This window comes from Bacillus rossius, chromosome 12 (assembly GCF_032445375.1).
Source record: "Bacillus rossius redtenbacheri isolate Brsri chromosome 12, Brsri_v3, whole genome shotgun sequence".
Classification (NCBI taxonomy): domain Eukaryota; kingdom Metazoa; phylum Arthropoda; class Insecta; order Phasmatodea; family Bacillidae; genus Bacillus; species Bacillus rossius.
Window position 1 is genome coordinate 14,355,111 of NC_086339.1, and position 26,084 is coordinate 14,381,194.

The 26,084-nt window shown below is 36.7% G+C and overlaps 1 long non-coding RNA gene across 1 annotated transcript in view; it reads left to right on the top strand.

Moving 5' to 3' along the window:
• Positions 1-17,085: 17,085 nt before the first annotated feature.
• The window catches only part of LOC134537582 (uncharacterized), a 41,057-nt gene continuing 32,058 nt past the window's right edge, over positions 17,086-26,084 (top strand). Inside the window, exon 1 of the long non-coding RNA XR_010076007.1 lies at positions 17,086-17,342. This is a non-coding gene — a long non-coding RNA (uncharacterized LOC134537582). The remainder of the gene's footprint in view (positions 17,343-26,084) is intronic.

The window sequence follows — 26,084 nt, forward strand, 5'->3', positions numbered from 1 at the left end:
TCAAATTTCTACACAGCGAAAATGTACATATGTATTACGATTTACAGGGTTCGTAAAGTGATAGCCCAATTAAACATCTTACTACACTACACAGTTTTATTTATTGCCACTATTTACATTACTAGCAAATAATCTAAAAATGCCAATTAATCAATTGTACTTAAAAATGTTGCTTCCTCAGTCACTCGTTTTTACACACCGCACACCTCGCAGGGCCGCACCTCTGGCGCAACTCTCGCCGCAGCACCCCTCGTGGTCCTCCGTCGCAGGACTCCGTCGCCGCACTCCGCCGCCGCCGTCGCACTTCCCCTTCGCCGAGATCCCACTCGACGCCTCGCTCGCAACTTCGCTTGGAACTGCGCCGCGCCCGCGACACTATCGCCCGGAACTGAACTCTCCGCCCTAGAACCTTTGTCCAGGGACTTCGCCGCTCCATCGCCCGGAAACTCCGCCGCGGGAAAACTCCCGACTCCACTCTCTCTCTGAACTCCGCCGGCGTCCCGGGCACATATATATAGGCCCAGACACCTTCCAGAACTCCCGAGCGCGGCTGGGGCCAGTCGCGTCATTCCGCGCCGTCGTCCCGATGGCAAAAATCTCTCAAAACACATGTCGGCGGATCGCGTAACTCCGCAGCTGTCGGGTGTCAGTTACATGTCAAAGGCAGGGCGCCGCGCGGGGAGTGTTGGGAAGGAGGGGGGAAAAGCGACAATCCTTGTTATCTTCCAGGCGCGCGCGGTGCATCTCATGTTGCGGCAGCCGCCAGCCAGCTCTGCACGTGTTCCGGCCTTGCTCTCGTTCGTAACAATATTTTTCATGTACATAAGGTAAAATGTTAAGTAACAAAAACTTGTAAATATACCTTTCGTTACCTAATATTTAAGAAACTGACATTGACAATCACAGAAACAAATATAATATTCTTAGAATAAAATTGTGGTTCAATTACAAGCTATTTCTTTTCACGAACCAACGAATTTTATTAGGATGGAATGGCACTCGTGTTACAATTTTTAAATACAGCAAATTGTACATATTCTTAAACTCATTGCATATGAGTTTATATAAATAATGTTTTTGTTTCCTTTAGGAATAAATTAAATATCAATCAAATAACCTACGACTTGGTTATAGGTCTGCTTACAGTATAACGTCGCATATTTTTATCTGAATATAACCAGGTGAACAAGTTAGTGCTGGTTTTAAATGTAGCTAACTTTTCTAACTAGACACTCACACTATTTTACAATATTTAAACATAGCTGACCTAACTAAACCAACCATCCACACGATTTTAAAGTATTTCAGGACCACAACAGAGCCTCCATTTTCAACCAATCGAAGTTCCAAAGAAAAACAAACTCCCAAATATCATTCGTAATTGTGATTCTGCCAGCAATGGAGGTGGCAGAATAATTCCCACAATTTGTGACGTAATTCCGATACTTAATTCCACTAGCGCCTGTTCTAGGATAGGATTTAGCAAATCTCTGTCGGAATCAAGTCATTCCGCTAGTGGAATTATTCCGACAGCATCAAGAATAGGCCCCTTGTAGGATTCCCTGTAATGAACCATTTTTTGATACCAGCATCCGGCTACACGTTACAGCAAGGTGTATATGGTCATTTTCAAATTGTATCTAGAAAACAGAATTCCAATGGCTGGTTTCAAAAATATCACCTAACTTTTAAGGGTTGCTTATGGATTGTGTAAGGGCAGCTCAGAACATTGAATCATTTCATCAATGGTTAAGGAACTCCTAGCTATCTAAAGCAGAGCTCAATTTAGGCAGAAAAAAATGATTTGATTTTCGTGGAAAAGTAATATTTTCACATTGAATGTTTTCGAGCCCATTGCTTAATGCTATTGCAAAAGGCCGACATTGTAGTTCTTACTATTGTTACAAGAGCTCTTTTTTATGTAGGAGTAGTATAGTAAAGTATGACTGGTGACTGGGTTATGGGTGTGAGGGCGAAGACACTGACCGCCATCTTGGATTGTGACATCACGGCGGCCATCTTGTATGACCTTGTACTTTGACTTTGACATTAAAAATTTGCCAAAAATACACCAAAATTACCAAAAATTCGTTTAAATACGTCAAAATTTCCATTTTTTTAAGGAAAAAATTCTGCCAAAAAATCCGAAAATCAAAAATTATATTTTGGAGCGAAAATAATTCTATAAAAATGTCTAAGATTTGGAATTCGAAAAACCTCAAAAGACTTTTGCATTAGAAATAATGAATTTTTCTGAAACAGGCTTAAATCCTCATCTATAAGCCTCCAATAAACCTCTGAGGACATTTGACCTAAACGAATAAGATGTCATGATGTCCATCTTGTATGACCTCGACCTTGACTTTTGACCTTGACCCCTGCCGCCATTTTGGATCCACCATATTGTATCCGTCATATTGGATTCCAAAATTTGGCCATCCGCCATTTTGTTTTCCGATATCTTGGATTCTAGAACTTAATGTTCTTAGTATATTAACAAAATATTAAAAAAAACTGGTTAAGGCTATGTATAGCAAGAACACTCTTATTTTGTCAATGTATCAATTTGTTTAGAACGAATCATACTACTCGGAGGTCGAAATAAGGTGTAGTTTCAAGGAAGATTCTGTTATTTTAAATTGCGAAGAACTCTTCATTTATTAACTGCCATGATCCGGCAGTCAACCCACAGGCCGGCAACTGCTACGATGACAATACAGCGCACGGCACACCTTGCTGTAGCCAATGTAAAAAAAAATGGCGCAGTTCGAGTCCACGCCGTATATTTTTCGTGAAAACGTCGGGATAAAATCAAACAGTATGTTTTCTATTAATATGAAATGACTTAATTTTATAATTAATGATTTAACATTATTTATATTATATAATGATTTAACAAACACGTACAAACAAGATCTATCCGTTGTGGGCTCAATGATTGTTGACGCATTATTAGCAGTTTTTTTTTCTCATTACTTTTTCGACGCTGCCGTATCTCTCGCATTCGCTCGGCACTGGACATTTTAGGTTGGTTTTTTTTTTTTTTCCAGTTACTTTCGACGCGAGGTTTTCTCTGACTTTGGTTTTCTTTAATTCCGATCATATTTACGAGTCATATGAGACTCCCTCTTTAATTATTTTGTAACTGTCAATTTAAAACAGATTTTTAATTATATTCCGGCAGGTAATTTTTATTGTCTCACGTTGTGTCCTAGCAGAGCTCCACAATGACACCAGAGTCAATGTCCCGGCCAAACGCGTTTCCACGCCACACACGTTTATAACTTTACACGAAGCTAATTCGTAACAATCGCGCGCATGCGCCTGCACTGGCACGATGACGTCACAGTTCAAGACAAATACCGCGCGTCTACAACACGTAACAGACACCATCTATCCGTTGCGGGCCCAACCATTGTGTTGACGCGTTGTTAAGTCTCGTAGTTATTGGCGATTCAAATGTGACAAAAAAAAAGAAGTTCGACCGACCATCGCTGTAACGAGCGAATAGACGTTTTCGCGCAATAAAAAATAAGTGGTGCGTGTAAGAACCCATGAAGAAGTGGGCGGGGGGGGGGGGGGGGGTGGTAAGTGCGGAGGATGTGGAGAAGCCCGCGCGTGTAGACAACGTTCGCCTCGGCGGCTGTCCTTGGGGCGCCGCCGACGTCTCTGCTTTGACCTTGGTACATGACCAGCTGCCTCTCCTTCTCTTTATCGCCTCCAACAACTCGTGCAACCTGCCTCACTCGCGGCCGAGAACAGTGGAGCCAACACCTCCATCTCCCTTCCCCCACTTCCCATAATCTCCTGGGGCGGTATTCCAATACGTTCGGGGCGAGGTAGCGAATAAGCACTGCCTTTTTGGCATACAAACCTTAACCGAACTCGCGGGCCGTATTCCAGAACGTGTCCAAACCGTATCCCAGTTAGGAGACCGAAATCGACAACCGTTTTAATAAACGGTGCCTTGCGCGAGGCTAGGAACTGGTTTCAACGCATTCCAGCGAGTGTTTCGTAACCACCAATACAATTATGTGGTGTTATGGAAGAGAGGGTTAAGTAAAAAAAACATCAAATCTTAAGAAAGTTGGAAGAAATTCAAGGATTAAATTGAAGGATGTGCCTTTTGGCACTTTATATGGTTTGTAGTTTTGTGTTGCCTGTATAAAATATCAATAATTAATAATATAAAGACTAATATTTGATCGTGAAAATAATATTAAACTTTCTTCCAACTCTCTTAAAATTTGATGTTTTTGACTTAACCCTCTATTCCATAACACCACAGAATTGTTGCTGTGAAAATACAAGAGATAGCAGCACCATCGCACAAAATTGGAACCGCCTTTCTAGTTTTCTCGAGTACTTGTTTTAAGTTGCGATTATTTCTTGTTACGACAATTAAAGTGCACGAAATGTACTCCAGGATAGTTTCCCTATCATAAAGTCTCATTGAGCAAACAAACACGCCTGGTACGTCCCCTGATGATCACAAAAGTGACTATGTACGAGTTAAGGCCCGTCTACAATAGCAATGTCCTAAACTGTGTCCGAAGAAAACTCGTCGCTGATTGGTCCACGTTAGTGCTGAGCCGATACAGATTCTGAGCCTTTTCCGATATTACCGATACTGCCAATTCCATTACCGATATTGCCTAAATGTTATTACTTGTGTGTTGGATGAAGCCAACATATTTTACTTTAGAAATATAATGCATAACACAAATCAATGACCATAAATTTAAATATAACTTATAAAATGTTTTATAAATGCAGATTACTTACTACAACACTTTCTCAAAACATTTTTACGAAAATGCTATGCAATTTCGTAAAAATGTTTTTAAAATGTGTTGTAGTAAGTAATCTGCATTTATTAAACATTTTATAAGTTATATTTAAATTTATGGTCATTGATTTGTGTTATGAATTATATTTCTAAAGTAAAATATGTTGGCTTGATACAACACACAAATAATAACATTTAGGCAATATCGGTAATGGAATCGGCAGTATCGGTAAGTTAGTATCGGCTATTGTAGACGGGCCTTAACTCGTACATAGTTACTTTCGTGATCATCAGGGGACGTACCAGGCGTGTTTGTTTGCTCAATGAGACTTTATGATAGGGAAACTATCCTGGAGTACATTCCGCGCACTTTAATTGTCGCAACAAGAAACAATCGCAACTTAAAACAAGTACTCGAGAAAACTAGAAAGGCGGTTCCAATTTTGTGCGATGGTGCTGCTATCTCTTGTATTTTCACAGCAACAATTTTCAATCTAGCATACCAGCACAATGTCAGATTAAACTTAAATACATAATGTGTAAATAATTGCATTATATTAATGAAAGATATGAATTCATTATATATATATATATATATAATAAAACCACCAGAAATGTAAAACACAGTCCATAATGAAGTAAAGCAGTCCTTTCTTGGAGGGGGGGGGGGGAAGAAGGTCACCAAGCCTAAATTAGAAATAAAAAAAATTAGGCTATTGTAAAAATAAAATCAGAAATTTTTGCTTGTTTGTTTCATTTAACAAACAACTTTATGCAACAGAACAATTTTCAATAAAATTTTAACTTGAGAAACGTAAAATAAAAAACAATCCGATCGTAAGAAAACAATAACAAACGGATATATTCAGTTCAAAGATTAATGAATGCACAAAATATGAGATCTGTGCCTTGGTAAAGCGCGTGCACCATTTTCATAATCATTGCTAGTTTGCGCCACTAGTCTCGCTTGGTGCTGGCCATAGATGCTACTAGCGAGGTGCACAGTCTTCCTGATACTATCCGTATCTATGGTGCGATAAAGTTATTTTCTTACGTTTGCAAAGGTAAACAATAAACTTTTTTCAAAATAAAAGCATTAAAACGTATTTTGTCAGGAGGAATATAACAATAAAAGTGTGAATTTTAGGACTTTTCCGCTTCGTAAAACCGTATGAAACGGGAAATTAGTGATTTTATAAGTGTATGTTCCGGGAAAGTAAACAATTGTAAATATAGTACTTTCGGCGGGACCAAAATTAATCGGCGTATGACACGGGAAAATGTATGAAACGGGAACGTATCATCGAGGTTCTACTGTAATAAAAAAACAATGTTTAATTATTAAAACGTACGAATTTATTGGTTTTAATATCGGCATTTTTTATGTGAATCGTGCACGACTCCGATATTGATTATATCGGCCTGTTTCGATAATCGGAACCGGGTTCAGCTCAGCACTAGTCCACGTGACCCTCTGACGTCATGAGTCAAGTGGGCGAATGTCCGAACCTACCTGGTCCGAAGACATTCGTCAATTTGAACTTTTTGTCCCAACCCGTGTACTTCGGACACAGAAAAAGAACAGAACACTCACGATATTTGAATTTCCGGTTCCCGTTTGAAAACGTGGTGTTTGTTTTTTGTTAAATATTTGAATAAATATATTATAATGAACTCCCACAACTTACCTATGTTCAATCTCAAACTACAAAGCATCAAAACAATAAACAAAAACATTTGGTTTGGTACATTTACTGCGCTCTGGTGCCAACTTTAGAAATCAGTACATTCGGACATCGGACATTTCAGTTGTAGACTGGAAAGTTTTCTGTGCGTCAATGTGACGTCATTCACATTGGGACGCGGACGCGGACCACGCACAGGTTAGGACAATTGTAGACGGGCCTTTAATGGCGCCGGACGCGGGTCCACCGTCTGGACGAAATCAACGAAAAAGTGAGCTCTGCGCATGCGCGGAATTTAGGCAACAGATAGGACACCAAAACTAGTTACCTAGAAATAAGAGACTGGCCGTGTCCTATCGTGCACTAGGAATGCAGTTAGGGTATAAGGTGTCGCATCCTCAACACCTAAACCCTTATTTTTGTATCATGGGATACCGGCCCTATAGTTTCCCTTAAGGCCCCTGCCTACCCGGGCACACATACGGTGTGCAGGCAGACGTTCAGGAAAAATCACGCGATTAAAACTGCTCAAGATATTCAAGTGAGGTCTGTTTACGAAACGCATTTAAGAGTGCGCTGATGGCAGAATAGTAGTTCTGGTTCCGTGTTTCGCTTTAAAAAAGAATATATATATTTTTTAGAGTAGTGAAAATGACTAAATGCGTGTTATCAGAGTAATATTTAGGCATGACACACCCGATACAGATTCTTGCAGGTACTCTAGGGACTTCCATTACACCTTTCTCTTCATTTCTCCACAGCCCAAAGTCATAGTTGGATTATGCACGACGAGAAGAATGCGCGCCATTTCAGAGCCTTGCGCTTACAGGCGATACCACCCTAGAAGCACCAGCGAGCGTCGCACTTATCATCCTGACTCACTAACACAATATACTACTGTCAAACTATCGTCTCTACTAAATTTTACAACAGAGTTGGATGAGTACTATTGGGAGAAATATGTCTTATAATATTCTCTACAGAATAAGCCTTGCCAGATTACATAAAATTGTTTTCAATATCATATATCATTCTCGAAGTTTATTATTGGACTGAACTAATTCAAATTTTCATTTTTAATCTCATAACAGTAGAGGATTGAATATTTGAACTTTTTAAAATGAGTTTTGTGCATTCCTTAACTTTTAAAACATCCGTAAATTTAAATAGTATTTATTATTTATACTCATTACATAAAAAATAATGCAATTTTTTAAATTATAGACCAATACCTTGCTTTTTACATATAAAACTACCAGCTTGTAAACTTTTCCTGTGTTTAGCAAGGTTAAATAATTTGTTGTAATATTATTTTTAATGTTTAGCTTGTATTTTTTTATTTGCAAAATTTTAATTATGATTTTTTTTTGTGACTCACTGATCTTGATTTAGGAAAATGTGCATTGGTTTTCCTCGTGTGCTCCTGATTATTCATCTCAATATTTTGTTGGTTTCTCCATGTTCTTCTAGTCATTCATGGAAACACTTCTATTGGTTTTCTCCGTGTGCTCTTGATTATTAATGGCGAGACTTCTGCTGATGGTCTTCGAGTGTTTCTGGTTATTCCTGAGAAATCAATCTCTGCGTGACAAAATTTTCACTTAATGAGACATATAATATTATTCAGAGCTACATTTAATTCGTGAATTTATGTTACTAAATCAGCACACAATAATTTTATCAGGTGGGGTTCAAACAAAAGAGATTAATAACTTAGTCGATTACTATGTGTTGAGATGGCTGAGAAACACTATCATGTAAGACGAACTTCCTTCTCTTGATGTCTAGCGAAACCCTCCTATTGCGATCGTGAGTGATCACCCACATCTCACATGAAAAATAAATAAACTTTACCTCCACGCAACATGTGGTGACATCTGTTGTTGAAAAGCAGTACTACTTGGCCATGAGTCTTTTAAATTTGAAAATTAACTCTCGCTGACGAAATATTAAAAAATATATTTAAGTATCAGTTTATAATTAAAACTTTCAATTAGTCGCAGAAGCTATCATGAGTCCTGCTTCATTATCAAAATGACATAACTGTAGATACTGCGCGGAGTTCACCTTGAGAAAAAATGCTTAACATTATGAGAGAAGCGAGTGTATTTTGTAATGGGTCTGCAAGATGGGGGAAGTGGAATGACGGCAAGATATTCAATGCAAGTTATTAGACTATAATAATGACGTAGATTTAAAAAATGCTAATGCTAAAAATACTATCCCAGAAATTGCTAATGATTTTAAAATTGTAAACTAACGAAGAAAGTAGCATCTTCATGGGAAATAAAATATATTAACATTAAATACTAGTCACCTCCATGAAATTTTTAACAATAAAGAATGACCTGAAAATGACAAGATCGAAGACTGTGATGAAGTCTTGAGACCAAACCTGTGGAAAAGTCATGATAAAATAAATTATTCTGATAAAGCTTACGATATTCACTGGGACGAAGTGATCTTAAAAATATTTATAATAAACATGCAAGGAAGATGACAGCAGCAGAAAAGATCGATTACACATCATGGGAAGATCCTGATATATTGATCGATCGTCTGAGACTACTGATGGCTTCGCTTAGGACAGGAAACTACTTGCACCTCAACGAAGCAGCCGTCATACTAAAATTACTGTGGGAAGGTGGCTACATACAATAATGACTTGTTTTACTTGAAGCTGTTGGAGCACTTCGAGAATTGGAGCATTGGAGCATTGGAGCTGTGGAGCACTTGGAGCATTGGATCATTTGGAGCTGCTGGAGCATTTGGAACTGTTGGAGCACTTGGAACAATGGAGAATTTGGAGCTGTTGGAGCATTGGAGCACTTAGAGCAATTGTAGCTGTGGAGCACTTGGAGCTGTTCGAACATTGTAGCACTTGGGCAATTGGAGTATTTGGAGCTGTTGGTGCATTGGAATTCTTGGAGCTGTTGGAGCACTTGGAGCTAATAACAATTGGAGCCAAAGACAGTTTGAACCAAATACTTTTGGAACCATTGTATCCTACTGCATCTTGAGACCGAGCGTATCCTTCTGATGAGATCGTATTCTAACAAGTTGGATTTTCGTACAAATGTGTGTTCTTTGTACTTTCCTTTTTGACGATGAATGAGCATCGATAAGTCTGTACTCAGGACATGATTGGCCACGTGTTTCGGAGACGACTGGCTTATACGCCTGAAATAAAACGTGACCTTTTTGAAATGTTGGTCGCATATCGGCGAATAATATCTCTTGGTTCGGAGATGCTTGGTCTATACGAATGATTTTGTATATTAACTGTTTAAAATGTTCGCCGAGTATTGACGAAAAAATACCTCTTGCCTACTGACTGGATGTGTTTGACCACAAACTGGATATGGTTGGCCACCCACTGGACATGCGTTTCTGACCACCGAATAGATTTGTATGGCTTACATCAAGCATGGCTGGTCACAGACTGGTTTTGTAGGACCACTGATTGGAGGTGTCTAGCCAACAACTGGATGTGCCTGATTAATTGACTGATAAGTAGAACTGCCCTGAAAACACATGTCAAGGCATATCTCGCTTCAGCTTCTAAGAAGACTATTGAAAACGAGAAATGCTTGTTGTTTGCTTGCTTTTGTACTTGTAGAAATTCTGTAATGAATTTTTTATTTAGTTTTTTTTTCTCGAACCTGTAATTTTTTTGATAATTTTAATTAAATTATATTTTACTGCATCGAGCAAGGATCGAACCGAAGTGATCGAATCAATCGTATTGCATGCACCCCACATTTTTCGTTTGAAATCTTACAATTATTTTCATATGTAATTAAAATTCACAATCACAAATTTGTCTGACAATCTGAATGGGGTTAGGAATCTGTATGGGGAAATAAATCTATATGGAGTTGGGAGAAATTATTTTATACTTTTTAATCTATTTTAAAACGTTGTATATTAAAAAAAGAATATTTAAATAATTATTTTCTTCTTTTATAGTCTTGAGTGTGCATTGTCATCCAGTTCTGAGTTATGTTTCAATTTTAAAGTCTGTAGCTCGTCGGGAAGTTTATTTAAAATCGATTGCAAAATTTGCACCGAACAGACAAACAAAAAGACAGACACAAAAGTGAGTTAGTAAAAACGTGATAATAAAAATATTCATGTCAAGGGTTGACACTTGGGTTTGGATGCACATTAGGGACTCACGTATTTTTTAAAAATTTTTTTGCTTCCACTGTGTTACGAAATCCAAATACAAAATATACACGTATATACTTATTTATTGAGAGCCACCGGATAAAGGTGCTACGCTAAAGGTTAATTGCGAAGGCCGCATCACTGCACAGGCTACCTTATATGAGCTATAAACGGTAAGTTCTTTGAAAAAAGTATGAATTAAGAAACGCTGTTTACAGGGGAAAATAAGAACGTTTATAACACTGAAAAACACAATTTTTGTAATTTAATTATTTTATTTACGGAAAAACCGCGACGTAGGAATTTTATAAAAATAAACTAAATTGAATTTTGAAAATCAACTAATGAAACAAAAAAATTGAAGATAATTAAAAGAGTTATTGGATTCAAAAATTTTCTAAGAGCTATGGAACTACTAACTGTGTATAGTTAATATTCATAGAAATAATGATATTAAATATATCATATTAAGCCTCTAAGAGGAGCAATCAGTTTATTTAAGTAATAATATAAATATTAAAAATAATAAAAGTGGTGTTTCTGATATGTAATTTGACTCTCTTACAAAACTCTACTAGTGATTTCCATATCTATGAATGAATAGAATTTAAGAGTCATAGTGTTTAAACAGTGTTGCAGCGAAAGTTATTTGAAATTAAAGAAAAGTTGTTTAAATTTATTTTACTAGTTTCTGAACTTGTGTTTCAATGGTGACAATGTACTTATTTACATTAACATTCAATCTTACATTGCACAAGACAACTATTCTCACCTTACACGTATTACAGTATATCATATGTTAGTGATATCATTGGTTTTATTTATTAAATTATATCTCTGGTATTTAAGTCTTTAATTTAATTCAAGTAAACTCAACATCAATAAAGTAAATACTTTTTGGTTAGATTAACAAATTTGACGATAAATTACAACTTGTTATTTAAATATCACTATTTTGTTGTTTAAAAAAAAAAACAATATTTATGCCAACTAGTGCCTCAGTCTTCACTTTACTGCAAAAGGGATCCTCTGGTCTTGGAACTGATTATTATTGTCATGACTTGATGGGCTCATTAACATTGTCTTTCACTGAATATCAGTTAAATAAGAAAATATCTCAATGAAACAAACTGTGGTGACTTTCTACGACATAACACTTAAGACATCATCATTTACTTATGCAAAATTTCCTTTTTGATTAGCTTGTTAGTGAAATAAGGTACTTAGTGTCGTAAGTTTTACTCAATTATTAACACAGAATCCTTGTTGGGCAACTTCGAGTAATTTGGGGTTGGAAGACAAACCTCAGTGATCCATGTCTCGATTTGGAACTGATCGAGAATACATTACTTATCGGTGGTTTCCTTCTGTCTTGCTGGTACCGGCAATCACCGCGGTATTTCCCTGGTCACGGCTCTGGTTCTCTCCTTTTCGTAACGGACGTTGATCGACCCGCGTCGTCGTGGTGGATGCGGAACTCCGGGTCCGGGGTTCGTGTTGTCTCCTCTAGCAGACCGGTATCCTTCCTTCAGCATTGGGGTGATGTGGGCGCTGAACTCGGGTCTCCTAATACGCAAGGTCTCCTTAAGTAGCGTGCATCCTTCCTCCCGCGTCGTGGGACTGATATTCTTCTTTTACTTCGTCGGATTTGAATAAACTCTCAAGTATAAGGCCAATTACTAGAGACCTGAAAAATTCGCGGATTCATTTCGTGATATGCTAAAATTCAAATAATTATACCCTAGAGCTGCTTCTGCCATTGGTTCACTGTTAATCTGGAGGACTGAGGGCCAATTAGAGACCCTCACTCATAGACGTGTCGAATCACAGGCCACCCAGTCGAGACGACTCACAAGTCAGCAGCCAATGAACATTTGGCATTTGCCCGAGTGTGTAGTGGATATTGGAGTCTATCCTGAAGGTCATTGAACCCGCGAATTTTTCCGGTCTCTACCAATTACTATTGCCTGTATCACGTCGATCTTGAAGTATAATTCGTCAAGGACGGTCACTACCTCTTCTCAAACATCGTAGCGCCGACAAAAATTAAATCATATAAAATATTTTAAATCTCTATTGAAACTCCTTTACCTTAATCTTGAAGTTTTACGACGATCTTTCCATTTAACCATCTCTATCTTCTGGAGCTTATCTATAATGAGTCTAGCTCGGACGAAAGTCGAACAAAAACTGACTTTCCAAATTTAAAACAGTTCAATATTCTGTGTCATTCCACATCTAGCTGCCAATGAATTGCGATCTATTAAGTGTTATATCGTAGAGACAATACAGAATTGTAGTATCGCAATTTTTCATTGGTCATTACCAAACAAGGCATTAATAAAATTTTACTCCGAGAAAGTAATAAAATTAAAGTATAAGACAAATTGAAATACTCATAGAGAAAAAGGTTGCAATTAACTTTCATAATAAAGCAAAGATATCTATCATAGAGAGTGAAAATAAATCATGTGAAACCAATATTATACTTCTATGGGTGCTTTCCAAAGTACCTCTATAGAGCCTTCAAGTTCGCATTTATTTAACCAACGATATCTAGCTCAAATACCCGGCGTTGCCCGGGTAAGAATTGATTACGGTCTTACGCAGCGAAATGTTTTACGAGCCAACCTTCAGTCTGAGGCAGTGCAACTGCATTCCTGGCACATTTAATGAATTCAAAAATTTGCTAGGAGACATCAACAATGCATTAGCCGTTTCCAGGAGACGAAGACTTAAGACTACTTCAATAATGCAAAACCCGTTGCCATGGAGATGAAGAAAGCATCATAAATGCAACAGCGGTTGCAATGGTGACAAAGGAAGCACCAACAATGGAACAGCCGTTACCGCGGAGATTATATAGGAACAGTGCTCGAAAATTAAAAAAAAAAAAGTGAGAAATTTAAAACAAAAGTCTCACAGCCCCTTTCACCGAACCCTCTTGGAATCGAAGGCAGACCAAGGGATATCCGCTGCCAAGACCGCGAGTGGAATGCAGTTAGTGGTCGTGGACAGAACTGAGAACTTATAATAAATAATAGTTTAAAAAAAACTAAAAAACACGCTTTTATAGAAAATCCAACTAAAAAATAGAAAATTAATTTTAATAAATTTGAATTAAGAATAGTGTAATTTTTTTAAATAAATATAAATTAATAACAGGGCAAAAAAGAAAAGAATGTATTTTATTAAAAAAAAAAGCGTGGGGTGCTTTTGAAGATATTATCGAAATGATAATCCTTCTACTCATATCTGTCAATAAAATATTTATAACTATTGACACCATGCACCCCACGCTTTTTTTTTTTTAATAAAATACATTTTTTTCTTATTTACACTATTATTAATTTATATTTATTAAAAATTTTACACTATTATTAATTCATAATTAAAATTTATTTTCTATTTTTTAGTTGGTTTTTCTATAAAAGCGTGTTTTTTTAATTTTTTTAAACTATTATTTATTTTTCATTTTTTAGTTTAATTTCCTATAAAAGCGTATTTTTTAGTTTTTTAAACTATTATTTATTTTTAAAGTGATACTTCTTTATCGACGTATGAAATAAATTTTTATATCAATGTAAAAAAACTTGATAGTTATAACATCATTTAACTATTAAAGTAAATTTTGAATAGATATTGGCTGCAGTTAAAATAAAATCGATAAATATTGTTTTATATCAGAACTCGTGAAACGTACGACTACCTAACTTTCCTGACGAGTAGTCATATGCTTGTCTCAATGAATAGGTCATGTATGTCTCTAGATGTGGCTAATTTTTTTATTTATTACATGACTTTACTATTAAAGTGAATTTAAATAGATATTGGCTGCTTATAAAATATATATCCAATATAGCGTGTTGAAGAACTACAGTACTCAATAATTTCAATATCCTGCTATGAAAATCATTGATTTTCAATAAATTAGGGAAGTCATTGATGTTTATTCTAAGACAGTAACTTATCTGAGAAAATAGGAATTCGGGCGCCTGCTGTCTCCCTTAGATACGATAGCCGGTTCTCAGGTTCCCTCTCCGAAAATTCCATCTTAATCAGAGTCGGTAACTTATCGGAGAAATAGGTGATCGGCGCGCCTGGTAGATTCCCTTCTTGGTCTTGACGCAAACACTCCAGGTCTCAGGAAAGCAAAAAATCGCTAATCCTGATTATCCTAGTAAGGATAACGGGTCTAACTGTTTAAAATATGAATTGTCATCGGTCCTTAATAAGTATGCCAAATTTCTAGTTAATCCGACGTTTTGAAGGGGGTCAAAATCATGTTCAAAGTTTCCGTTACATACTAACATACGTATGAAGCTAATAAATAAAAGCGTATTAATAAAAATCATCTTAGGATTTTTTTAAAATAAAATACTTTTTTCTTATTTATACTATTATTAATTTATATTTAATAAAAAATTTCACACTATTCTTAATTAAAACATATCAAAATTTATTTTTTATTTTTATTTGTTATAATGTATATTTATTAGTTTGGTTTTTTATACAAAGCATGTTTTTTAGTTTTTTTTGAACTATTAATTATTTTCTACTATTTAGTTTGGTTTATTTATAAAAGCATATTATTTTAGTTTTTTAAACTATTATTTTTATTAGAACAAAATTAATAGGTAGCTCAATCACCATTTATTACAACAGCAAACAAGGCTCTTTCCTCAAAAATTGTAAATTTAAATTCCTGCTTATTTTGTTGAATTGAAAATTCTCTTTGGTATTCGGAAATTTGTTAATATTAGAGAAATTGGCTAAAGATAATGGTTGGAAATTAATTTTAACATCAATTCCTGCCTTATCGACTATAGATGAAAATTATATAAATTGACAAAAATCTTATTTTGCAAATTGAATAATGGAATAATCTTGTCATGTATTGTCATCGGTCCTCGATAAATCTACAAAGTTTGAATGAAATCTGGCCGTTTAAAGTGTGTCAAAATCGCACCCAAAGGAGTCAGTTACAAACATATAAACAAACATAGGAGACCCAGCCATAATGGTTACGCATTTCCCGTGTTTTCCTGAATTCCTGTAATGATGCTGCCGACGAGAATCAAGCCCGCACCAGTTAAAGTTGACAAATTGAACCACGGATTTTTGCGCCCTCTACAAATAAACTGAAGGTTGGAAAATAAAACGTCAGTGTTATGGCCTTCAGGTTAGACTGCGTACCCCTCTTTAAATTCGAGCCGCTTCGTGAAAACGCCAGTCAAGGGTCTTCGCGGTCTGAAAGTACTTTTTACTGCTAGTTATTTCATAATTGACTCATTGCATTACAGGCTGTGTGGAAATAACATGGAGTCAAATTGCAAATAAAAAATTTCAAAAGTAATATAATTTTTTTCTGGTTCTGAATCATCACCAGCAAGTATAATGGCTGCAGGATTTTTTCAAGGGTTTTCAGATCAACGCGAATTGCATTAACTAGATCAGTACTGTATCCCGGATTTTATTCTTGAAAGTTTTTATTTTATTTTTGTGTTTGCTCTACACTGAGTGCCAATCCCATCTCACCCTTTTGTAAAATATAATTGGTGACATATTAGAAAAACTAAACACATCTCTTTTCATTCATAAAAATACACAAATGTATCAACAATCAATTGACTATTTTAAAACAAGGGCATAATCAGCTCAAAACAGGAGGAGGGGCATTTGCAGGAATTCAACTTTTTTTCATGGGGTTGGTATGTCCATGGGGGCCATACAATTATAAACTATAACAAAAGGAAAAAAATTAAAAAAAAAATTTTTTTAAACAATAATTTGTGAGGATAATTTTAAAACTTTCTCTAACTATAGGGTCTTGACCAGTTTTTTTTTTTTTTTTTCCACTTTAGAAGGGGGGCAGCTTCCTCCTTTATTCCCTCCTCCCCACAAAGGATATTTCACAGTAAAACATTTCTATAATTTTACAAAAAATTCCTTTGAAAAGCCAGAAAACTGGCTATTGTTATTTTTGAATATGTTTTTCAAGATAATACTGAGCATTTCTTACGAAAATTGGCGCATAATTTTATATTTTAATTGAGGTTTCATTCAAGTATTATTATTTTTCCCTTCAAACCACTGAAAAATAAATGAAATACAAAAATTTTTACTTTAGTTGTTGCACCTTGCTTTATTACGCGTAGTTGATACTGGGGAAACTATTCAGGGAAAAGTTCACAAATAAATTTTTTTTTTTCAACATTTGGACGTACTGGGACAAAAAAACCAAAAGCGTAAATGCCCGGGTAAGAATCAGAACTAGGTATTGCTGCGAACGCTATTTAGTTTTTATGTAAATGTTTTTCAAATATCTGTAATTCTGTATGAATAATACTCTTCCATTTACAAAAAAAAAAGGTGTCCCCCCCCCCCTCCACCTTACTGGCCTCATACAATAGTTCCTTTCTCTGCCGTCTGACCGTCGCCGTGAAGTACCTCCGGGCAGACAAGGAGGAATCAGGCGGGAGCGCCTAGCTGCATTGACGTCACCGCTGACGTCAAGCCCTCCGTCCAGCGACCAGTCCGGCGGGCAAAGCGGCGGTCGGAAGGGCACCATTGACGTCAAAGCCCCCGTAGCGACGACGCCCTCTCAGAATGGCCCCAGAAGCGAGGGGGGAACCCGATGCCATCGGCAGTTCTGCGGCCGAGGAGCTACCAAGAGCAGCGCTCCAAGTGCGGCAAGGGTGAGCCACGCTACACGTATTTTTTTTTTAATTTATAAATCCAGAAGTTTTAATAATATATAAATGAACTAGCAGACCCGGCCACGCGTTTCTGTGGCTGAGTGATTCAGAAAGGATTTAAAAGACAAAATTCAACACATATTTTATAATCTAAGTTGCAGGAAAGGTAGAATTAATTAATACTTACAAATTTTTTTTTTTAAACGTAGAGTACATTGATCAACGAAAATGTGCACAACATTGAGAAAAATAAAATTTGAATTGAAACGTAGCGCCATCTATGAGATATTATGTCAGTCAGTATCAACAGTTGTCTGTAAAGAAAAACTGATTTAAGGCACCATCTGTTTGAGACTTATGAAACTTACGATTAATAACACCAATCAACATTGATAATCAGTTTATCATTAATTGTAAATTATTAAGACCATTAATCGAAATAAAAACTATCCTATCTCTCAAGTTGGAAAAAAAACTACACATAAATGCCAATTTTCATCGAAATCGGTTGACGTGGTGAAGAGTTCACTGGAAACAAACATCAGGACACTGGATTTATATATATTAAAGATGAGACTTATAGAGCTATTTTACAAGCGTTACCCAGCCAGGAGTGCAGATCTATAGGATTCGCAAGGGAAGCCGACAGAAATTACGTATTCAGGGGGATGGCGGAAACACGAAAAAAAATTTTTGGGAGGGGGGGGGGATGGGGGTGTGTTTTAACCTTCAAAGGTCATCTCTTAATACGGTGGTGCTCGTGTGTAGTGCGCATGCCCACATTTTGGCCTACACGCACGCAATAAGCATGCACAGAAAGTTTTCCGTAAAACATAGTTTTGACGTTTACGTTAATCAACCCCGTTTCACAGTTGTGGTTTTTTTTGCGAGTGTAAGTGCCCCCCCCCCCCCTTTTTTTTCCAGCGAGGGGCTTATTATTTCCAGGGCCACACCTCCCCCCCCCCTCCGGATCTACGTTTATGTATTCAGCAGTGAAAAAAATAAAAATTATGCAAAATTAACTTCCAGAGAGAGACAGTATAAATGATGATAATTGTTACTTTTTAGATATTTTAAAAGCAGTTGATGGATAGGGATGCGTGCAAGGGCGTCGCCAGCCGATGAACTGGGGGGGGGGGGGGGGGGCAAGTTTTGGGAAAAGTATGTATTTTTTTTTTCATTTGGCTATATTTTTTTGAATCTCTAGGGCTCTAGGAGGGGGCAACTGCCCCCCTACCCCCCCTGGCGACGCACTTGGATGTGTTTTTTTGTTTGTGTTGGTGAGGCGGGGTGATAAATAAGTGCGACGCTCGCTGGTGTTTCTACTGACGCGCAGTCTTCTCGTCGTGTACAGGGAAGAAACTATGAGATTTGAGCGGTGACCATTACATTATGTGCAGGAGAAAGGAAGATAAAAGTGTAATGCAAGGCGCTTGGGTGCTTTCAAGAATCTCTACAGTATATTTCATACCTAAAAAAAAAAAAAAATCAGAAAACATGCGTTTCAGCCATTTTCACTCTTCTAAAATTACAGTTTAAAATCACCCTCAGCAAATTATTAAATACTTTTCGTAAGCAGACACACCACTCGGATGTCTTGAGCAGTTTTCAATTCACGTGTTTTTTTCCCTTCTTCTGAAGAAGCTCTGCAAACCGCATGTGTGCCCTGTTAGGCGGAGCCCTTTAATTCAAACAACGGTTTCCAGCGCCTGCTGCTAACCAACAAAATTGTCGGATGGCGTGATAACGTAAGTGAATGAATAGATACCCACAGCACTGCGTCACAGGTATGTGTCCTTTGGGTTTTATACTCACTATTGTACCCTAGGACCCACAAAACGTCCAGTTCAAAGTTTTTTTTTTTTAGAAATAATACATCAATGTTTACATTAACCTTCAAAGATAAAATAAATTTCTCTTGCAGTGACGTCGGATGCGCGGTTAGGGGTCAGGCTTTAAACCAAATTTGAGGGGGGAGTTAGTTTTTATTCATTCATGAAGTGGTTTTAGCTGAAACGAATGTTTTCAAAATTAATTTTTGGTAGACAAATTTCTGGTACTCTAAATTTATTTTTGTAAATCCAATACGTTAGATTTGTTGCTTAAATCTGGGCTTCAACAGACACATAAATTTGCACACGGATAGTTATAACGATAAGGACTCAAAGAACACCAAACAAGGCACAGCGACCAGACTTAAAAGTACCTAAATTCAACCACATTTCTTCCAGTTTGTTGTTAATGTTACAGCTTGCGTGATATTAATGCTGCAGTGGTTAGTCGTGTGAAATCATTAAAATAAATCGCTATGACAAATTAAAAACCCATAACAATACATTAATTTTGAAATCAAGCGAAAACATATATATATTTTTTCTCTATCAGAAACTGCGCCCTGGAATTTTACGAACACATGCAAACGTCATTAACGTCGTTAAATGAAGATCTCACATGATGACGTAGTACGCTATTTTTGATTGGGCATTAAACGTAACACGATATACCTAAGTGATAACAAAGTATCAAGCAAGAATTAAACCACTCCCATCCCCCCCTTTGTAGCTAACCCTACTTAATACTAACACTGCGTCTGAGTGAATGCATTGTCGCATCGTACGATTGTTGTAGCTAGTTGGATAACTTGTATGTAGAAATATTGTGTCATGCTTGTCCGACCTTCAGTTGCACCGCAAGCACAAGCACGTGTGTCCGTTAAGGTCACGGTGCACTTCCGACCGGTCATAGTAAAGCAACAAAACAAGATACGTACGTAGAAAACGTGAAATTTTCACCAAGTAAAAGGTACACTCTCACCCTTTTTTTTTTGACGTAATAACGTCTTATAAATCGATGAACGCCGGCTGCACGCACGGAAAAGCATGACTCATGGTCACGTTCCGCCTGAGCCGAGCGTGCAAGCGAGAGCGCGGAACAAGCGATAGAGAGGCACGATCGGCTTGTGACGCATCTATCTCTCTTCCACTCCATCGGCCGATGCGTCCGAGTAGAAGAGAGACAGCGGCAGCACACAACCTACACGTGAACTGTTTTGTCAACTGTTTATAAAGTGAAGTGAAAAGTAAATGTGGTTCCATTGTTTATTAAAACAATTTCGGAAAAAAAGGTAATTAATTCTTGCATTTTAAGAATTTTACTAGCGATATAATCTCATATAATTGTTCTTTGATTATTAAAAAAAAAGTAGCATCGGTCGGCGAGTACAGTAATAATAAGTTATGTTACAATTTTGACTAAAAAATTATTATCTCAAATAAACGAACGTATAAAAAGTCAACTGCTTTTATTTATACTTCTATGGAAAAAAATTGTAATTTACAATTAACTCATTCTTTGTATTATTCAAAATAATGATAATTCAGTGATAATGATTCAATTCACATAAGTATGCTACTTTTCATCAATTTTTTACGTTATCGCGTAAAATTATCGTCCGTAAACCGACTTTACAGACAACCCCCCCCCCCCTTTTTTTTTTTTTTTTAGTTTGCTCAAAACTTCCCCTGGTTGGTTCGCGCAGTGAGGGCACCCGAGGTTTTACGCCCCTTGTTCACGTCGCCCGACCCGCGTTCGGACTGCGCTCGGTCTCCCCATTGCAAGAACCATTAAAAAGAAAAAAAAAAGAATAATTAAAGTATTTGTTTGGTATTTGAAAACCGTTTGTTTGCAAGAAAAAAGTTTAAAATAAAATGATATATTATTTCGTAATAATCTCAAAATATCAAGTGTACTATGTGTGGAGGATTAAATTTCATAACGAAATTATTATATCTACTTAAGTTTTTGAACTGAAGGAAAGGTTAGAACATAATAATTTAAAACAACAAAATTATAAAAAAAGTGAAATCTGTTGTTGTAGGATATTTTTTTGTACAAAATTTTTTTTTGGACGAAAATAAACATACACAACCATTAAATTAACTTTTGATACTGTAACAGTTAAAACATGTTTTATACTATTACAAGTAGACATATTACACATCCAAAATAAAAAACACCGAATTCCAATTTTTGTTACAATAAAAATGACAAATAATTAAATAGCGATGTCACTGGGATGCACACAAATATTAAATAAAAACTTTCTGTAGTTGTGCACTCAAAGGAGTTCATGTTTAATAATCCCGATGATTTGATTAAGTTTCTGAGGGTTTCATTGTATGAAATAAAACATTTATGCTCCTGCTTAACCATGATGTAAGCTATTACCAAGAATTCTGTACTAAGGAGTACTGCAAGTTCCAATAAAGTATAGTTGTATTCAAATAATGTAAATATTTCTCAATAAGTAAGCAAATCTCACAAAACTAGCGTCATCTTAATTCAGTCTTCAGAAACTGATCGAGTTAAGGTCAATACTATCATTAAATAAAATTCCGGAAATGTCAGTATGAAATGAATCTTTTAATTTGACATCTCCAAAACTATCATTGATCTAGTATTTAATTTAAGATTTTGAAAACGTCTATTTGCAAACAGTTGTTTGAATAGCTTTTCAGTATTAGCTGCGCATATTAAGCACGGTAAAAAAAAAAAAAAGAAGCCAAAAGTGAAATAACAAGGTTAACTTTACTGTGGCTTTAAAACCAAATAAATAAAATGTTATACAATAACTTCATGCTTGTAAGCACACACATATTTTAACTAAACACACTCGTTTAATATCTAACATTTATTTAAAAATAACTTTACCCTCGACAGTGCAAGCTCTTAACATATTTTTTTTACTAGTCTATAGTTCTAGATAATTATTGTACAGCGGGACTGTAATTTTGTTTGCAGAAAATCAACTAAAAATTGCAAGAGTAGTTTTACAAATTATATTTCACTGCTATGAAATTACACAATTCATGTTGAACGAAGAACATATAAATACATAAATTTGTTCGTTACCGAGGTTAGATGTTACTGCACGTACTGCACGTGTTATTGGCACACGAAACTAAAGTAAACTCATGGAATAACATCATGTCAATGTTCAGAAGACTACTAGTATCCGCTCTACCGCTCTGGTTCTGGGGTAGAGCGCCTGCCTTGTGACTTGTAGGACCCGGGTTCGCGCCCCGGCTCCTCCAAAACGGATTGCCCAGACAAAATGGTGGCATTTTCTCTGGTAGGAATACAATCCCTTGTAACAAGTCAGGCTACCAAAGAAACGGTGGGTGGGAAGAAAAAAAACCTTCCAGGTGGCTTCCAAATGGGGAGCCCGTTTCTTTTCTTGGGCTCCCCATGCGGTGGCCATTCCGGGGGTTTCTTCGGGGGAACGAAGTTTTGTAAAAAAAATTTTATTTTAGTTTGTAGAGTTTTAGTTTTTAGTAAATTTAGCACTATCATTCCAACATGTTATAAATAAAGCACAAACAAACATTAATTTTTTTTTGCTTTTGTACATAAAATATTTTAATTAAGTGTGTATCAGTCAGTGAGTTGTATACCGATGTTGTGTGTTCAACCGGTATATATTTTCTTGAAGCATTAATGACAGTTAAATTTTAGTCAAAAACTATTGGCCAATACCTCTGTTATGTAGTATTTTAGACGTTTTTGACGAAAATAATATTTATAGGCACATGAAGTTTATTCCTAAAAATATTTTTTCTGATAAACCACGTAGTTTACAATCAGGAATATCGTTTTTAAGACACACAGTATTATGTGTATGTATATATGTTTTAATTATCTTACAGATAGACACTTTACAGTCAAATTTTCAAATGCATTTTCAATTTCATGATATTAGGTGTTCCGCCATTACGATTTTACGAGTAAGACCTTTTTCCTCATTCCATAGAATGTATAAGAAATTTAATCAGGATTCTCCTTCGTGCATGGAAAACTACCATATGTATTTTTTTTTAAATCGTCGTAATAAGAATACAGTGCTGCTCCCTAGGAAACATTTTTTTTCTTCTCATCCGCGATCTGGACGTTATTTGTAATTGCAACTATCACCGTCAGAAGCGCTATCTGTAAGCTTTAAAGTTAACCTGACTAAACAGCTAGAGGGTTGACAGCGCTACCTACCAAGTATTCTATACACTACTTCGAGAGCAATACCGCTGTACTCTTTCCATAGAGTGTATGCGAAAATATGGCAGAATTCCGTCTCGTCCTCTGAACGTATGGCAGGTTTCCGTTATGGTACTTTCCCGCCTTTTTCGAAGAGGCCAGGCGAAATACTGTCATTATGGTAGTCTTCCAGTATGGCAGTCTTCCGCGCCCCCTGGCCTCCGGGTCCCGTCGGAATATTCCCGTTCTCTCCTTCGCTGCAGGCGCGGTACTCGGAACCGCACCCGGTTCTTCTCGTAACCGGGAATTCCGGTACTAGCCCAACAGAACCGACAATTACCAGGTACTTTCGGTACTAGGTAGCTTATTTAATTTTTTTTTTTTTTTTTACTAATGGCGCAGCAGTCGGTGATTGAAGTCGCAATAGTTAGTTTTGAACGATTAAACAAGTTTTAGTGACCAAAAGTAAAAAAAAAAAAGATAAATATTTGTGTTAAAATTTTTTTTTTACTGCAAAAAAAATTGTATCTACTAACTTTATTCACAGTCTTCCTCTCAATCTTTATCTTTGACAAGGAATTTTTTTCTTTTCAATAAGTGATAATTGTTTCTACGCATGAAAATAACATAAATATTAACTTAAAATAACATTCATTGTTTTTTTCATAAAACACTTAAAAGAAGGAAAAAAAATCGATATTTAAATAACATCGGCGCAGCACACACGGCAGTCCGAACAACGACTGGCGACTGAGGTCCGCCCGCCCCCATCGCTCGCCTGGCCGGAGGAGAGTATCGAACGTACCGGGAATTGCCCCGGTACTTTCGGGACCGGGAATTCCCCGGTACTGAACCCTGGTCGCAGAGGTCACCGCTCCCGCGAGACCTCCCAGATCAGAAAGTTACGCGGCTCCGTCGGTTTCCCCCGAGCGAAGCTTTCTTCGCAGCCCCCGGCAAAGGCCGAAGTCGAGCCGAAGAAGACGTCGTCAGATCGCAAAGAAAGTTCGACGGTCGGAGGAAAACGGGAAAGTGCAAAGATCAGAAGTGGGGCGTTCGATGGAAATGCAAATTCGCACTACTTTTCGTGCACGTTTATACCTCTATCAGTAATTTTATCGTACTGAGTTGTATTTTAGTCACCAATAATACTTATCCTGTTTTTTACTAACACAACCACGCTTAAGGGATACAATAACTGTGTCTTTAGACCTATCCCAGTAAACAATGTACCGTTTAAAATATATACATATATATATATATATATATATTTATTTATATACGGTTACGTGATGTCAATGGAAATTATAACATTGCAAACTAAGTACACGTATTTTGTAGTGAAACATTTTACAGTCAGTTTTTAATTTTATATATTTATGTTTGTTGGAAAGTGTTTTGGTAGTGATGTGTATTTTAATATATATGTTATCTTGACGGAGAGTCCCCTCATACAGGGGGAAAAAATTGTTAAAGTGGGACAGAGGACAGGGAGAAACTCAGGGAGATTGACTGAAGCAAGAGTTTAGGAACCTTAACGAATTGTTCGAGTCTAGTCGGAATTAGCTCAAAGCACTCCTAGTAGGTCCGGAAATTCCTCCAAGTCCTCTGGAAGATGCTACAGGAGCCAAACAATATTTATGATAGTCAGAGCTAGAGAGTTTGCCTGTCTGTAGTTCGCGTAGTGCCTACACAGACGGACAGGTTTAGAACTGCGAAATAAAGTGACTAAATTCTCCAGTCTGAGTCCTTGTGCACCTCGACACGAATTATTTATTCCTTCCAAATTCGACTTAGTGTTATTATTATTAGTATTTTCGCCCCTCATTATTCCGGGCCAATAACATGTATACATTTCAACGAATGGATTAGAGAGTTTGACTTTTAAAACTTTTTGCAGGTTTCTGTGGCCATGTTTGTCACAATAATTATTGTAAAATTAAATTAGCAGCATGTTTCAGTGTTAAATTTTATTTCCTTTCTTCACTGCAGTCGTCGCGTGTGACCTATGACACGTAGTTTCGATTCAAATTCGGAATGATACACGTTACATTTTAAAACTTCCTCTGTGCTATTTTTGTGTTAATTATACATAATTAAATCTTGTGTTAGTAATGGATCTTCCGTTTTGATAGTAAACGCTTATTATTCGTTGAACTTAAAAACTGCTGGATCTCAGATGGCTTCCTCGGTTTACATTTCTTCCAGTTAAACTTAGCTATAACAATTTTTTTTTGCTTGTTTAAGAAATTGATTTTCAAAATCAATTTTTTTTTCATTCGAGGCACGACAATGGCGTACCCATGAGGAGGGGCGTCTATAATGAGCAGTGAGAGAGTTTTCTGCCTGTAGCCTGCCGTAGCGATGCGCGAAGTACATCAGCTAGTTGTGTAAGTGTAAGTCTAAAGGCTTTAGGTGGGGTTCGGACTGGAAACTAAGAATTAAGAATTAGTCGTTTACTTAACATATGACTCTATGTAGGCTATAGTAGTGGGATGGTTTATGATTGACGCATGGAATTTAGCCGGGTAGTGTGTAAAATTTAAGTTGACTTAAGACTTAACAGAGACGGTTATATTTTATATTTTTCCTTAAGAATTAAGGGGAAAGTAAAAAAAAAAACACAGTAGAATGTGTTGTTGGCGCGAAATAATGTTTCGTTTGTAAAGCAGGTTATGACGTAGTATGAAAGGTATGGTAAATACGGAATTACTTGCA